Below are 16,859 nucleotides of genomic sequence, written 5' to 3'. Positions count from 1 at the left end.
CTGTAGAAGAATACAAATTTTGGTTTTAGTCTGTTTCAGTTTCTGACCAATTATTAGGCACAATGAAAGTAAAATCACAGAAAACTGTAAGTTTAGTTTTGACATATTGCACCACATTGGTGAAGATCAGAATAAATCTATTAAAATGCATACATCATATATCAAATTGTACTAAAAACTTTAAATTCATTACTTAGCTCATAAGATGCTTGTAAAATATTTCATTTTTAAATGGGCTTATTATAATTTAAAATAAAAAATAATTATGAAATTCAGACTCTGCACTCTGACATTAATTTGTTAAGTATTTTGCAGTTACAATTTAAATGGCAGTGAGTAGTTCTGATTGTTTACCTAAATTACTTTATTAATTCTAGCTCAAGTATAAGTTGGTAAACAGGTTCATACTATGCATTCTTTCAGAGCATAATTTGAAAGTTTATTTTAGGAAAACTAAGACAATTAATCCTACATTCTTAGGATATTTTAGGATTTTAAAATTTGAATTAATGACTTTTCAGACAGAAAAGCTTCCCTTCATAATCTCAGTTATACTTTTTGATACTATTTTTTCAGGAATATTTTATATGATGCTTTGAAATGTGGACATTTCTCAGGTGGAAATGAGTTGCTATTGGACAGTGCTCAAAAGTAATATAAAAATGTACAGACTACAACAAAGAAATTCTGATTTATTTCCCAGAACCTACCCCCATTCAGTAAGGAAGTGGATTTCTTAATGCTATTAGAGCTGAAGACTAAATTTAAGAAGAATCAAGATGACAAAAATCTTAGTTTACAAAATCCAAGCTTAGTAACCATCTTGGTGGGCACATATAGGTTTGCACATGCATTTATCAAGATTTCCCGATGAGATTATTTTCAAGGGACAGAATTAACATTTGCTTTCAATTTCAGAAATAGTCAACCACTTCCATTCCAGCTATTTAGATTTTCTTCCTTATTGTTTTCCCCTATAGCCCAGCTCTTCTAGGATGTCACTATGTTCATAGAGTTCTTTGCATTAGAAAATCACTTGTAATCAAGAGGAAATAAATTTAGCAAACAATAAATTGAGGTTCTGAAAGAAAGTGAATTTATAACAATTTAGTAATCTTCCTGTATAGTGCCATTATTCTTTAGAGGTGTTACTGTCTTTAAAAAAGGAACAGATCAGAGGTGAGCTAAATAACTGGAAGTCTGCCAGTCCAGCCTTCAGAAGTGTTGGACAGGCCAGGGGAGCAATGAGAGCATATATTTCTTCTGGATGTAAAAAGAAATGCTAAATAATGACAATGAGGTAAAATCCATAAGTGCATACAAGACATTTTCAATATCATTACTTCTGTACAAATACCTTTAAAACACTCTAAGAAACAGTGAGGGGGATAGATCTAATATTGATCAATCAACAGTCAAATTAAATTAGCAATTTAAACCAGCAAAGAGAAGGGAAAGCCAGTGGATGCATCCCTCTTAAAATGAGACATTTCAACTTGAACATCAACTGAAATAGTTTACACTAAATATTTAAGGGAATTAATGTAATTTGTTCCATATTTTCTTACAAGTCAGGAGAGAAAAATGGCATTTTCATTCTTTGAAATGGTCAAGCATTCAGCAGGTTCCAATATAATTAAAATGATAGGAGGTATTTTCACGTAGTTCTTTAATCACAGAGCTGTTTTCATTCTGTTTCATAACGGTAGGCATAAAGGAAGAGGCAGAATATAAAACTAAACTCTTCTGACTTCTGCACCCCAGCCATTATCGTTGTTGCTCCGTTTCTCATTTTAAGCTAGAAAGTCTCTTCCCCTAACAAAACAACAACAAAACAACAACACTTAACCAAGAAAAGCCTGAGATATATTCCTGTGAATTATTGAGGGAATAAAAATATGTTACTGGGAAAAGCATACACACTTCATAGTACCAATATTTTTCAATGGAACAATTGCATAGCATCATAAACTGACTCATTCTTGTAACTTTACTGTGTTCTCAAAGGATGATTGTGTTCTTCAGTCATTTCTGTATTCTAGTTGAATATTGTGTAAATGTGTTTAAATTTACCCTTAAATTTGTCCTAAATTAGCTGAATTTTTCCTTAAAAATTAAAATCTCAATATGTGAAGTGCAGAGCTGCAACAGGATTGTCTGCTTTCCAAAGTACACGGTCTGGAGCTCTGGTCTGGAGCCAGGCCAGTGACCAGGGTCAGTGAGTGAGCTGCACTAAAATTTCAAACGCCCTCAAAATTCAACAGCTTGGCTCAGCAATGCTTTTAACTTAATATTAAAATATTTCTGTGTTGCATGATGTTTGGACCAAATACTAAGATCATTGTTTTCTTTGGGATTTTGATTTGGGGTTTTCTTTCAGCATGTGGAAGATTTTTGTGGAGTAGTGAGGTAGGGCTTCCTTTCTGAAGAGGCATCTTTGGAGGTTGCCTCCTATTATGGGTCATTTATTCTCTTTGGGAAAGGGAACAGCTGGGAAACATTACAGAGAAAGACTCAGTAGCCATGGGAAGTTCTAGAGTACTTCCATTTGTTCCTCTCCAATGCCTGGAAATTGCATGCCAATCATCTACACATATTACCTCAGATTTTGAAAGGGCTATCCTTCATGTACTTGTGCCATGATTATCTCAAAGCTACATGCCAATATGCACATTCAAGCAAACAAATCACAAATGTTATTCCATTATGTCACAGGCTGTACTTGTTAGGTGTTCCAAAGCACTTGACTCTATTGCAAACGCTCAGGCTGCCAATGCCCATACATTTGGTGTAGTCCCATAAATTAGGAAAAATTTGTGTCCAAAGTTTCTCTGTGTTAATTCTACTGTGAAGGATCTGAACCAATATTTTTGTTGAATGTAGTTCCTTTTCATGTAATTCTCAGGTCCATGACATTTTTTGGCTAACTTAAATTAACAAACAATATTTCTGGTTTGACGAAAAATGCTTATCATTTTTTAATGAAAGAGAATTTCTAGCTGTAGTTCTTGCTTTTTTCACTGCCAAGACCCAATCCAAAACCAGCTATGTGACTTATGCAGATGGCCTTGCCCTGGTTCTTTTTCAGGCCCACCCTTTACTATCTGAAGAATAATGTCTAAAGCAGTGAAACATTAGAAATAATTTATTTATTCTATCTTTTTTTTATAAAAAACATGTTTATTCTATAATTTTAACAAACAAAACATTTCTAAACTGAATTTGTGTAAATAATATATCTGTTTAGTTTATGCTAGAGTTGGCTGACTGCTAAAGCAGAAATGCTGTTCTGTTAAGGCCAGCCTGGAATGACTATTCTTTTAATAGGAGCAATAAAGACCATACACTAAATACTAGCTGCATTTTTTTAAAGAAGAGAACACATTTGCTATGATTTATTAATTTATAGTCCTCTTTTGCATGGCCAGAAGTGAATCCATTAACATAATAGATCATTCTTTAAGTTAATAAATGCTTTCTTTAATGTACTTCACTGTGGTGTCTAACAGGGCATATGATTAAATGCAGACATAGCTGTGATGGTGGGACATATCTTTCTGACCAAATGACCTCATGATCAACTGACAGGGAAGTCACAGTGAAGTTCTTTTTAAAGAGATACTGTAAAAGCTGTAAGACAGAAGCACTAACCTGTAACAAGTGTACAAGGACAAGTTGTCATTCACTTTTGAGAATCTGGGTTTGCCTTTTTTGTCACCTTATCAGTACAAATTGTTAGTTCTGTTTTAAAGTACAGCATCACCCATTGTAAAATTCCCAGACACTGTTTTTAGGTTGTCTTGTTTGGGTTTTTTTTTCCCTAATGTTCTGTTATGTCTGCATCTGCTATTTTAGATTTTATCACCTTTGAATAAGAACTGATTAAATTCCTACAAATACCACAGGAAACATATTGTTAGGAGTCCAAAATTCTTGAGGAAGATGGAACCAGTCAAACAGGCATTACCGTCAAAGCATGGCTTTCCTAGTGTATTGTTCACTGCAGCAGTCACATTTCAGCCTACACCTAACTTGGAAAAACCATGATATATCTGTTCAACCATGAGAGTGGCATGGATTTATATTGCCCTAAGATTTGGCCCAGAACTGTCTTAGTGAAATCATACTTCATACAATGTCTTCCTTCTTCCAGTCTCCTGAAACATAATCATTGTTTGCACTTAAAACCGTTTGAGTATGGTGCTTTGTAGTAGCATGACACAGAGTAAAACATTTTTAGATTACAATGAGAAGAAATACCTTTTTGCAGAAAAAAACCTATATAAAAAGTATTTTCCAAATGTATCTGTTCTTGACTCTGCTACAGAATTCCTCCCGGGCAAGAAATTTAATATTTCTTTGCCTCAGCTTTCTTCCTGAAAAATTGCAATAGCAGTATTTTCTAAATGCTTTCTATCAATCTTGTCTGACTAAAATATGGGTTCTGCTGTGCAGCAACAGGAAGTATGTTTTACTGTATTACTATTTTCTAAACACAGTAAAAATGTTTATGGAAATTAGCCAAATAGAAGATATTGGGCCAAATGAATAGCTTTCTCTTATTTTTGAGATATTGATGAAAATAGTGTAGTGGGATTCAGCTCAGTTTTTGAATTTTTTCCTGAAGATAATCAATGAGCAATTTCAATCAGAAACCAGGATACATTTATGAGATCCACGGAAGAGAATAGACAGAGGAAAATTTCTAATTGCCCTTTGACTCATCTGTGCAAAACAGTACGGCACAGGTTTCTGTCCATTCCCTTTGCTGATAAGTTAAATTCACTTCTTCCAACAAAGAGTACAGTGAAGCAATAAATCTATGTCTATTCTTTATGCATAGACAGAAACAGGGGAGAATATGTTGGAATGAGATGTTAACTTGAACATTAAGCTGTCATGTTAATGGATCTACTGCTTTCTCTACCAGAGAAAGCCATGCTTCAATATTCTCGCTTAACAGGATTTTTTTCATTAACTCTTCATGGTGCAGTATTTAAGGGGACTGTAGCAATTGCTTTACATATCCAAGTAAAATAGCGGTTTGTTCTTTATACTATTTCTCTCTTTATCTGAAGTGTTGGGGTACATCAATCAATCGATAAGATTAAATAATGTTGCTTTCACAAAATTCTGGATACTTTAATATGAATTTTCTGAGATTAACTTTTCAACTAACTGTGTTTCACTGCATTTTTCTTCATCTAGAGATTATGTGGATTTCAGAACAATAGAGTTTTACTGACAGAAGTTATTTAATTGAGGCACTTCTCATTCCACCAGATGTCTGTTCATAACTGAATTTATTCACTTTTCATTAATTATCCCTCAACTGCAAGAAAGAATACTGGAGACAAAATGTTGAATAAAAAACCAGACACACACTTATGTCCCTAGGTGGACAACCAAGACACACGCAAATTGTCAACTAATGTTCATGGGAGTCAATGGCAGTCTGTTGAACTCGGACACAAATTCTCTTTTCTGACCACTAGTCTTCCCCTGGGGTTTCATTCTCCAGTTCACTGTAAGGCTATACATGCAAGCAAAGTCTTGGGCATTGCAGAATTGGATTTAGGGTAGTTGCTTCAGAATTCTATTTGAATTTTTAAAGCCATGGAACTGAAGGGCAACTCATCCATCAGGCAGAATTTAAGTGTGTTCAGAAATCACCTCAGATCCCTCCACAGTCGAGATTACTGTTCATAACATATTGACCATCGCTGCATTTTTCTACATTTAAGTTAAAACTTGAGCTTTCTGTCAATATGATCCAACCATGATAAAAAGTGGTATTTTTGATCTCTCTTTCTGAAATAAATTTCAAAATTAGAAATTTCATTCTACAGATATTCCACAGAATAGATGAATCTTGGGATTATATCTTCCAATTTCATGCTTAAACTGCAAGAATCTATAAATTCCAAGAATACATAATTAATAAATTATTAAATAGAAATAACAAAATATGTCAAATATATTCACTAAGTGTGACTAAAACATATGTTATATTAATACAAAATAATACAATTGAGAATGGTTGCCTACAATGAGCCCTTTCTGGTGGAAATGCAAGCTACATGTAGCAGACCTATACCCAAATGACTACTGATTTACACATTGGCTAGACTGATGAGAAGATTTTCTTTTTTTAAATCCTCTCGAAGAGTTCTGTTACATCATGACAAACTTGTCATATTTTATCTTTTTTTCCCACTTTTTGCATGAACTTGTTAAGCTGTAGGAAAGATTTTGATTTGCATTTACATTCTTGAGCCAAGTTTATAATGGAATACAACATAATCCAGTTCATGGGAAGCATTCCCTCGTGTATCACTGAAGTGTATTCTGGAGTCAAATTTGTCAGCTATTCTAATAGGAGACAGCAAAGATACACAGCAATTTAGAACAAGAAGTCAAGAGAAACGTCATGTGAGTGGCCTGAGGATTTACTTTGGAAAAAAAACTTTGTAACATAAAAGAGAGTAGGAAATTCTAAGTAGAATTTGTAAGAAGTAATCTAGCTAGAAAGTACAGAAAAACTTTTGTGGTTTAGACACATTGCTAAAAATAAGACCAGAGAACATATTTTAACCTAATTATTAAATACTATAAATACATGAAAATTACTCCTTCCTGTATCTTGGATTTTCAGGCTGATAGTAACTGCAGCAGGAAACCTTGTAACTCAAACCCTTCCTTTTTTTTCTTTTTTTCTTTTGCCAAAAGTTGAAAAAAAAATTTTTTTGACGTGACACAGATGCAGATCAGAGGAGTGGTTTCTTTCAAGCGAGAAGGATTAATGCTTCTCAATATACTGTGGCATGAAAACCTGCACTCTGCAAAAGCTAACCTTCTTATCTTTCCATAGGATACTGCTGTCGCACTGTAATGCAAAGCAGCTTCAGCATCGTGTTGAAAGTTGGCACACAGACAAGAGTTCATGAGTACAACGCTGGGATCCAGATATATTTAAATTTATGAAAGGTTGACAAAGCATTGCTGCTATTTTCCAAGTCAATACATCATATCACCTAACAATGACTTGTTAGGTTAGAAGTGAAAAATTAGATTTCTGAAATGTTTACTTCAAATAATAGATTAGTTATGATATGAAGTATCCCAAGAGTAGATTCTTAGGGTCTATTCATTGATAGAGAATTCCATGGAGATTTGATTGAGGATAAAAAAACAGTGTAGTATTCTCTTTTTACATGAGAAGGTAAGCCAACACGTCAAATTGAGGACTATGTGGAAACAAAACATATATGAAGAAGGCCAACGAAAATATAATTACAATTGGTCTAGAAATATCAACACAATTTATGAAGAACAGAATGAGCAGTGTTGGCCAGGAAGAACTCAAACTCCCATTTCACATTCTGCTTGAGTGTGGGAATTGGAGAGAAAATTTCCTCTCATGGAGTCTCATTTCAAGCAGCCAGAAGGACAGAGCGGAATTCATGAACATCCCAAGAGTAATGTACCACAGGGTGTTTGAAATTGCACAGATTTACTGATATCAAGAAAAAAAAAAAAGCAGAATAAGAAAAACAAATTCTGTTCAGGAAAGTGTCCAGGTGCCTTCCCAGAGTCCAAATATTTACTGCAAAAATTTAAATTGAAATAATTAAACAGAAAAGGAAAATAATGAATGGTGGCACTGATTCTGGAAGTGAAGAAATATAAAATAATTTTAAAAATAGAGCGATCTATTAAGGTTTTTTTCTCCTTCTCTAGCATATGCAGTGTGAAATCATAGTGAAGAGACACAAAAATTCCTGGAAAAGTAGATTTCATATTACAGCAAAGTTTATCTATTGAAAATACAGGATGCTCTATTTCAAATTGCATGTAGTAACAAACTAGTGCCATTTCTTCTGAGCAGTACTATGAAAAAGGATTATAGTAAAGTATGCTACAGAAGTATAAGTATTTGGAATTAAATGTTTGAAAGTTTCTGAGGATTGCTTAAGGATATTCATCCCTGGCACTCCGTAGCACAGAAAATCTTCAAGCCTTAAGTTCTCTGCATTGAAATTAATCCTCACCCTTTCAAACCTTGGTATAAGAAAAATGAAAATATAAATCTATAAGACTTTTTGAGATGCCTGTAGACCAAGAAGCTGTCCTTTTCTGCTTATTGTGGAAACTAAATGGGCTAAAGTCCGAAATTCACAGAACTCTTTGTCAAAGAGGCTGGGCCCTGCTTAACAAGAGGAGAGAGCATGGTAGGACATAAGAAGCCAAAGGGTGGGAGGGCTGATGTGAAACCCAGAGGCTTCTCTGAAAGATGTTATGAAACTCATAGTTTCCCATAAATTTTTCAGTTTTAATGAGTGTAAAAATTTCCATTAAAAGAAAATTTTTCTAAGGAAACTAGGCAAAAAATTTGAGAATTAGTTTTTAAGAGGTATTCACTAACATTCTGCCTCAAGGATGCCTACGGATAAACATGAAAAATGTAATTATAAAACTGTCAGCTCAGGTACTGGAGACTCTCTCCCTCTCTGCACTAGTACCAAACTTCCTCTATAATTTTTTGCAGCAAAAGTAGACTGCTACCTGAAATTTTTCTTTTAGTTTGGTTATCTACATTATATGGATGTTCTTCTATATCTTTGAAAAATGTATAAAGACTCCATTTCAGGTTGGTTTTTTTTCATACATAATTGATTCTCTCTTTTCTTTATCTGAGGAATTCTTCAACTTAATTTGATCATAATATGAATTTTAAGAAATTTTGAGATAAGGGTTGTGAAATATAGTAATAAAAATGTGCTTTATTATTCTGACATTTATGTATTAGAAGAAAATTTCATATATATATTTTAAGAATATTTTTTAAATTATCAGAACATATTGATTTACAAATGGAATAGGAGGGAATAGTATATGATAAACAAAAAATGGTCTGAGTTCAACTTGTGAATAACTCCTTCTACTTTAGTGTCATTACATAAAGAATTTCTATGATCCACTGTACTCAGAGCACAAAGAAGTTACAGCTGCATGTTTTTGAGGATATGTAGGTGCAAAGCAGCCAGAAAAGAGCTTTACAGTCACAAAATTTTGTAGATTGACAGTTAATCAAACATACCGATATCTGAAGTAATCTGTGAGAATGTAGCAATCTTTTTCTTCTAAATGTTGCCATATTAAAAAAAAATTGTCGTGGATTTTGTCTCCAGTTTTTGCTTTACTATTGCTCCTACTCATTATTGCATTTTCCAACCAATGCGAGGAGTGCTTTTTGCTCACTGCACCGACACTCAGCCAAAGACAATGTCTGCCTAAGGGCCTTATAAATGGACAGTCATATAAAAGATAGAAGGAGGAACAGGACACAAGGAAAGAAGAGACATTCAATTACTAATCAAATTCAACTTTCCAGTACTTTAGGTCAGCACTACTTCTTATCTTAAGATATTTCGTTTCAAAAGGGTCAAGATCTCTTCAATAAATTCAATTGTGAGCAATTTTTAATGAAATATGATAGCAACATCATAAGCAATAGATGAAAGCTGAGAGAAATCCAACTGCTGTTTGCCAATCTGAATCAGAAAGTTGAGATTCAGTTGTGACTCACCTTACTTTGGGATCTAAAGCAAAATTATTTGTTAGCAGTTGCTTTTCTGTGTGGGTAACAGAAGGTTTAATTCTCATAGCTTACTCTGAGAAACTTAAGACAATCAAAATTTAATTCATCTAATAATGCAATGGCAATAGATCAGAATGCAGGAGATTTATTTTTATCTCTTTGAAAAAAATAATGCTTGGGTAACAGAAATAGTTAAAATATCTCTTAAAAACTTTGCCCCTTTAACCTCTAAAAGCCAAGGAGAGCATTACTTCTAGCTCATGATCAGGATCATCACATGCAGAAATCTTTTCTGCACATGATGACTTGGTCATATGAGTGTTGATTATTTGGTCCATTATTAGAGCATTTGCAGGTCAAATTCACAGCACATTTACATTATTTCATAACTGTCCTGATGCATTGCATTGTCTTAAGAGAAAAAAGCTTTGAACCTTATCAAGTCTTTTGAGTAGTGGACTTCAGCCACATGTATCCCTCTTATAAGCACTAGCAAAAAGGGAAACTGGAATTCTTCCAAAATACATACTGTGGTGGGCATACAAGGAAAAATGTCTGTCAAACTGTGGAAGGAAAGTTTGGAAAATGGCCTACCCTCCTGCTCCAAACTTTGAGGGACAAATTTTCCTCTTGCAGTTTCCCTGCTCCTAACACATTTTTATGTGTTCTTCTCTTCCTCTGTAAACTCCCAACACATTTTTATTAAATCCTGTAGATTTCCTACAGAAATCAGGGGAAATTAGTCCATATTAGACCTGCAAAAGCCTCAGTTTTCAGTGAAGCACTCATGACATTTTACTTGTGACTATCCATTGGGGAAAAAGCCTCCAGTTCATTTTGCAGAGGCATACATGCCATGAGAATTTCTATAGTGTAAGGAAGTGTCAGGCTTTCAAGCAAGAGAAAGAACTGGAAAATCTACTACACTGCTACCCTGGTCTGAGAGTCACAAGTGGGAAGACAAGAAACAGCTGAGGGCTGGGCAAAAATGAAAGAACCAATGAACATTCATATAAATGTATATGTACTGATTCTCTGACTACTGTAAAAGTATTATGGTTTTTAAATAAATAATTTATCACATAAAAATATTTATGCAATTTTCTTCAAGAATGTGTTTTGCTTATTTCATCTAATCAGGAGGCAGTAACAGATTCTGGAAACTTATGCGACCCGTGGCAATAGAGAGACAACAAAAAGTAGCCAGTTAGAAAAAGTGAACAGTTAAAAAAATGCTTCTGTAATATTCTTACTATGATGTTCTGGGCAATAGATGGCAGTTTTTAGTAATTTTTTGGTGATCACCAGTTATCAGTCACCTGCATTCTTCAGGCATAGGAACAAACAGAAAGAACAATCCTTTCAAAGGAGTGGATTAATGTCTGACCTTCCTAGATAGGAAAAAATTGGAAAGATGATCCACTACCTCAGAAAGGCACAGACACAAATATGCAAATAAAATTAATAATAATAAAAATATGTTATATATTTAGTTTCAAAAATATACAATTTTAATGATATTTCATGATTTATGGGTTTCTGGTTTTATCATGTTTTATGCAGGATATGTTACTTTTTGAGAAAATAGCACCAACATGGCTAATCATTAATTAAATTTCAAAACAAGTTAACTTTTAAGAATGTGACAATATATAATGAGATCTTCAAAGTCAATAACATTTCTTCAATAATACATATTTAGATGAAAGTACAAAAGCATTGTACAAAAGCATATTGTGATAATCCTCATAAAGTGACTTCCAAGATTCTAGTAAATGAGAAAAAAACTTAAAACATATTTCAGAGAAAACCTTTCAAACAAAAACCTGAGAAAACAGAATTTGGGGAAGCACCTCAGTTAACAAAACAGTGCTTCAGAATCAGAAGACGTCATTGTGTATATAAGGACAGGTAATTTTATCTCCTAAAATGTAATGTATTGCTGGATGAACTATGTGGTAAACATAGGCATGTTGTTGATATAAATGATCTAATCTTTCGCAAAAGCCAAAAGATGAGACTTTCGCTGAAGCACTCAAAGTATCCTTTGTCAGCGCTGTTTCTTTTGAAAGGAATTCAGTCTTCACGCTGTAGTTAATCCTTGACCGGCCATCCACGCCTGCCAAGGAAACTGACACTTAATGTCAATTACAGTGATCTCTGTTGTGACTTGGACACAGCTCCACTGGGACCTGGATTGCAATCAGCAACAAATTACATGAAGGACTTTGAACAGGTCAGATCATATAGTCATGAAATTGAAGCCATCAGACATGACTTGGCCAAATTTGAACCAGCAATTGATAAGCTGGTGGCTCTATATTACCACTTCTGTTATTCTAGTGACAATTTGCTGAGCCATCCAAAATATGTCCGGGGTCGTATGTTTCCAAAGACGTGCACCAGGGTGTGCCAGATTGTTTCTATTGCATAGATGAGTATTTTCAATCCATTGCAGTCAATGTGCCTTCTGTTTATCAATCCAGATAATCTGAATATAAAATCAAAGCCAGACAGAAAAATGTCATAGTAAAGGGCTACGTATTTCAAATGCATTACATAATATTTACACCACCTTACCCATTAATATTTTGTATTAATTACTTTTCAGCTGTAGTTCAACATAGGAGCACTAGGATCATATGTACTGGTTTAGTCTTCCTTATAGATTCATCACAGACCTTAGCATGAGTTAGGTAGAATTAGGCCTCAACCACTATATATACAATCAGAAATTTTATAAGCATTATCAGCAGGCATAAAGCATCTATAACTTTAGCTCATGGTAATCCAGTATAACAAATGTTACTGTTAAAATTGAAGAGAAAAATGTATATTTATAAATAGGATATCACTGAGCAAACGGGATCATTTTACAAGAAAAGGAATTTATTTTAAAGTTAGAAACAGAAGGAACCATCTGAGAAGGATTTGCCAACGGAGCATTAAAACAACACTTTAGAGTGCCAGAAAATCTGGAAAATCATTTGAGGCGATAGGAAATAGAGTATTGTATATGAATAAGACAGGAGGAGCAGTTCCAGAAATAACTTCTGCTTACCTGTAAGAAAGACTGGATTAAGGAGAAGGCTAAATAGATTCCCACTCCAGCTCTGAAGGTCATTATACTTACAAAAAATATGCAATATAAAGTATGAAAAATAAAAATGTATCCATAAATCTGAAATATAAATGTTTACACATTTTTACTTGGAATAAGGATTAGAAGACATACCTAATAAAAGTACAACTGTCTTTTTAAATATGAAGAAATATGTGAACTATGCTTTATTAATCTTGGGTGCGCGAGGGCGTACACGGCCCTAAGTCCGGCTAGCAAAAGGGGAGAAGCGGCCGACGCCCCTGCGCATCAGAAGCCAGCCCCCCTTAGCGTCCTGGCCCCGGGCTGGGCTGGATTGCGGACTTGGGTTCACGCAGGACGAGACGAGTGAGGAGGCAACCGCTTGCTGGGGGTAAAACGTCGGTTTATTGAAGAGCCCACAGGCAGCAAAAAAGGCAACCAACAGGTGCAAAAACCCACAGCAAATGGCCCCGAACATGGGGGGAGACAGAGTTTTTACAGGGAAGGAGTGGAGAAGGGAGGGGAAGCCCAGCTAACCAATAGGGGAACATGTGGGGCTGTACATAAGAAAACTGACACAAGAACTTATCCAATAAGCATAGAACAAAGGAGGGGCCCCAGGATGCCAGCCAACCACAACCCCCAGAGAGAAGAATGTTCTCGAAAGCAGGGAGGAGTGGGGGGTGATTGACTGGGCCCAGGGGGGAGGAAAACTTTACTTATATGGTGGGATAAGGGAGGAGCAGTTATGTAACTTGGGAGATTGACAACTAACGGGGGCAGGGTAACCATAGTAACTCAACTGTCAGGGCAATAGTGGAGGGAAAACTGGGAAGAGAGGACCCATTTATGGAGAACAAAGGGAGAACATACATAAAATGAGGGAGCAAACTGAGAAACTTAAAAACACACCAACACATCTCCCCGTTTCTTAACAAATAAAATAAAAAGAAACAAGAATGTCCATATAAACTCAAAATTCTGAGGCCCGAGGCTGGTCCTGCCAGTCTTCGCCTTCTCCGAGCTGGAGTTCGTCTGTCTCTGGATGTTCATGAGGCGACTCGGTTGACCCTTCCTTGTTCACAGCTTTTTCGTCCTCTGGGGAGAAGTCTTCCAGCTCGAAGTGCTCTTCCGACGGAATTGCAGCGTGGTTTACAGTGGGTGAGGTGGCCTTTGCTATCAGTCTTTGGACCAAGCCGCGGATCAACATGATTAAAACTGAAAATATGATCAAACTCAAAACAACCTTAAAAGCTGACGCTAAAATAGAACTGGCCCACGCGCTAAGGCCCCAACCCTTGAAAATGTCTCCCAGCCAGTCTGATGTCTCCTGCTTAACCTGATGTAGAAGGTCTTGGAGTTTCTTGATGGAGTATCTGGCGTCCTCAGCTCGAGAGGACAGGTTCAGGCAGCAGAGGCCCTCAAACTCCTCGCAGTGATGATGATGGAGCAGCAATAGAAAATCTGTTTTGGAGTGTCGCCTTCCTTGTTATTTCCTCGTCTGTGAAGAGGTCGTAGAGCGCGGCTGAAGAAAAATTTGCTTGTTTAGCCACCCAACACTCTAGGCGGCCCAATTCACCTAGAGCTTTCGCCACCGATACCCAAGGCAACAAGATGGTAAAGGCGACGGATTTTGAGTGTGACCAATGAGTAATTTCATCATCACAGTCCTCAGTGAGATCTTTGAGATCTCTTTTAGGTCTAGCCAATTTGGATGTGATGTTTGTCCTCTTCCAATTGATAATTTGAGTGATGTTGGGGGTAAACAGCGTCAGCCGGCCAAAAGTGCATGGCCCTCCGACCAGGCCAGAGGGGATGCCTGCCCATGCTCGGTCGCCACAAATTAAAAACATGCCTCGGGGAAGGGAGTAAGGGGTCCGTCCAGTAGTGGTGGGGCCGAGGATCTTTAGGACAGCCTTACACCACTGCTTAGCTTGGTATTCCAACTTGGACTGTAGCACCACCTCACTACCCCTCTCAACGGGGGTGATTGTATAATCAAACTGAAAGCAAATTGATGCATTGGCCGAGCCGAGGAGATGTAACTCTGTGGGCTCGGAGGGTGCAGGATCCAGCCTGCCCACTCCGTCTCTCCAGGCGTTGGAGGAATCAAAACTGGGGAGGATAGTAAGGCTCTGGGCTAGGATCGGGGTAAAGGCACTTTGGAAGGCAGGGGGGACCTCATCTGGAGAGAAAGGGATCCCCACAAGGCAGGACGACATCGGGTCCTCTGCTGCGCCAGTGTCTAGGCATATATTGTCCTGTCCTAACGATTGAGCCAAGGCACGCCAGATGTTGACTTTCGACTGGGGGATGACCCATGGCTCCGAAGGTGGCAAAAGGAGTCCGCAGGTCGTCATGATCACCATTAGCAGGCTAGGGTTGGGAGCCAGCAATATTGAAACGGAGGCCATGGGGGAGATGTTAACTGAAACGACAGAATATAGTAAAAGTATAACGAATTCACAAAAATGGTTCCTCTCCAAACAACCAGTTTAAATAAAACATACGGGAGGTAAGAGCTGGAGCAGGGGGTGAATGGGAGGAAACGTGACATAGGAGGTCAAGGGGTGGAGGAGAAGCTGGAGGAGAGGGCTCTTCGGTAACCGGGGGGAGATCTGGAGAGAAGGACGAAGACTGATGGTGTGGTTTCCTCCACCGACGCCAGCACGCCACCTGAACCTGTGGTACTGCCTCCTGCTTTGTCCTCTGCCTCGGGACGAAGGGCCTGACCCACTTAGATGGAACCCACCGGGGGCCTGAGGGAGTGGACATGCAAGCATATCCCCTTCCCCAGGTCACCAGGTCAAAGGGCCCCTCCTTTGTTCTATGCTTATTGGATAAGTTCTTGTGTCAGTTTTCTTATGTACAGCCCCACATGTTCCCCTATTGGTTAGCTGGGCTTCCCCTCCCTTCTCCACCCCTTCCCTGTAAAAACTCTGTCTCCCCCCATGTTCGGGGCCATTTGCTGTGGGTTTTTCTACCTGTTGGTTGCCCTTTTTGCTGCCTGTGGGCTCTTCAATAAACCGACGTTTTACCCCCAGCAAGTGGTTGCCTCCTCACTCGTCTCGTCCTGCGTGAACCCAAGTCCGCAATCCAGCCCAGCCCGAGGCCAGGACGCCAAGGGGGGCTGGCTTCTGATGCGCAGGGGCGTCGGCCGCTTCTCCCCTTTTGCTAGCCGGACTTAGGGCCGTGTATGCCCTTGCGCAGTCTGGCGCCCCACGTTGAGCACCACACTGCAGTGACGAGTATCTAGCCTTCTAGAGCAGAGAAGGTCAGAGTCCGGCTAGCTGAGGTTAGGGCCGACACCCAGCTGCATAACCTGCCAGCGCCCCTCAGCGTCGCAAGGCCTCGGGCTGTGCTGGCTGCGGACTGGATCGCTGCTAAACGACGAGAAGGAAGGAGCTGGACACTCGCCAGGGGACTAAACTTGGTTTATTGGAAAGCCCACGATGTCCCAGCGAATGACCAAGAACAAAGGGTGCTTAGGGGTTATAAAGGGAAGGAGTGGACCCGGGAGGGGTTTACAGAAGACCAATAGGGGGAGAAGAGGGGATGAACTTAACACAAATGACATAGTGGAGAGCCCAATAGGTACCAGGTATGGGAAGGGCCCCGGGACCACAGCCAACCACAACCCCCAAAGAGGAGAAGCTTCTGGAACACTAGGTGGAGTGGGGGGTGATTGACTTGGCCCAGGGAGGAGAAAAAGCATACATATAAGGGAAAAAGGGGAGGAGGAATTATATAACCTAACAGATTGACAATAGAACTGGCAGGGCTGTGGCGGGAAAACTGAGCAGGGCAGAACCATTTTACACAACATGGGGGGGAGCAGATACATAAAATGGGGGAGGAATTAAATGAACTTAATGAACACACTACAACATTGGGGACAGAAGATCTCCAACTTTAATTTGAGGAAATAAATGATTAATGGTTACTACTTCTTTCCAGGGCTTTTTCTTTTCCTATAACAAGGGCTGCAAATAAGATGATTCCTGGGAAGCTGTGACCACTACCAGACACCTTTCCATTGCAACACACAACATTCATCTTTCTGCTGGCAAGAGTCAGGAAATATCCAAAATTTCAGCATTTTAGGTCAGGAGAAAACCCGAGCTGGGCTGACTGTAGTCCACAAAGGGGAAAGGACTTTGTGGGTGGCATCATTAC

This window comes from Ammospiza nelsoni, chromosome 6, assembly GCF_027579445.1.
Source record: "Ammospiza nelsoni isolate bAmmNel1 chromosome 6, bAmmNel1.pri, whole genome shotgun sequence".
Taxonomy (NCBI): Eukaryota; Metazoa; Chordata; class Aves; order Passeriformes; family Passerellidae; genus Ammospiza; species Ammospiza nelsoni.
This window is presented reverse-complemented; position numbering follows the sequence as displayed.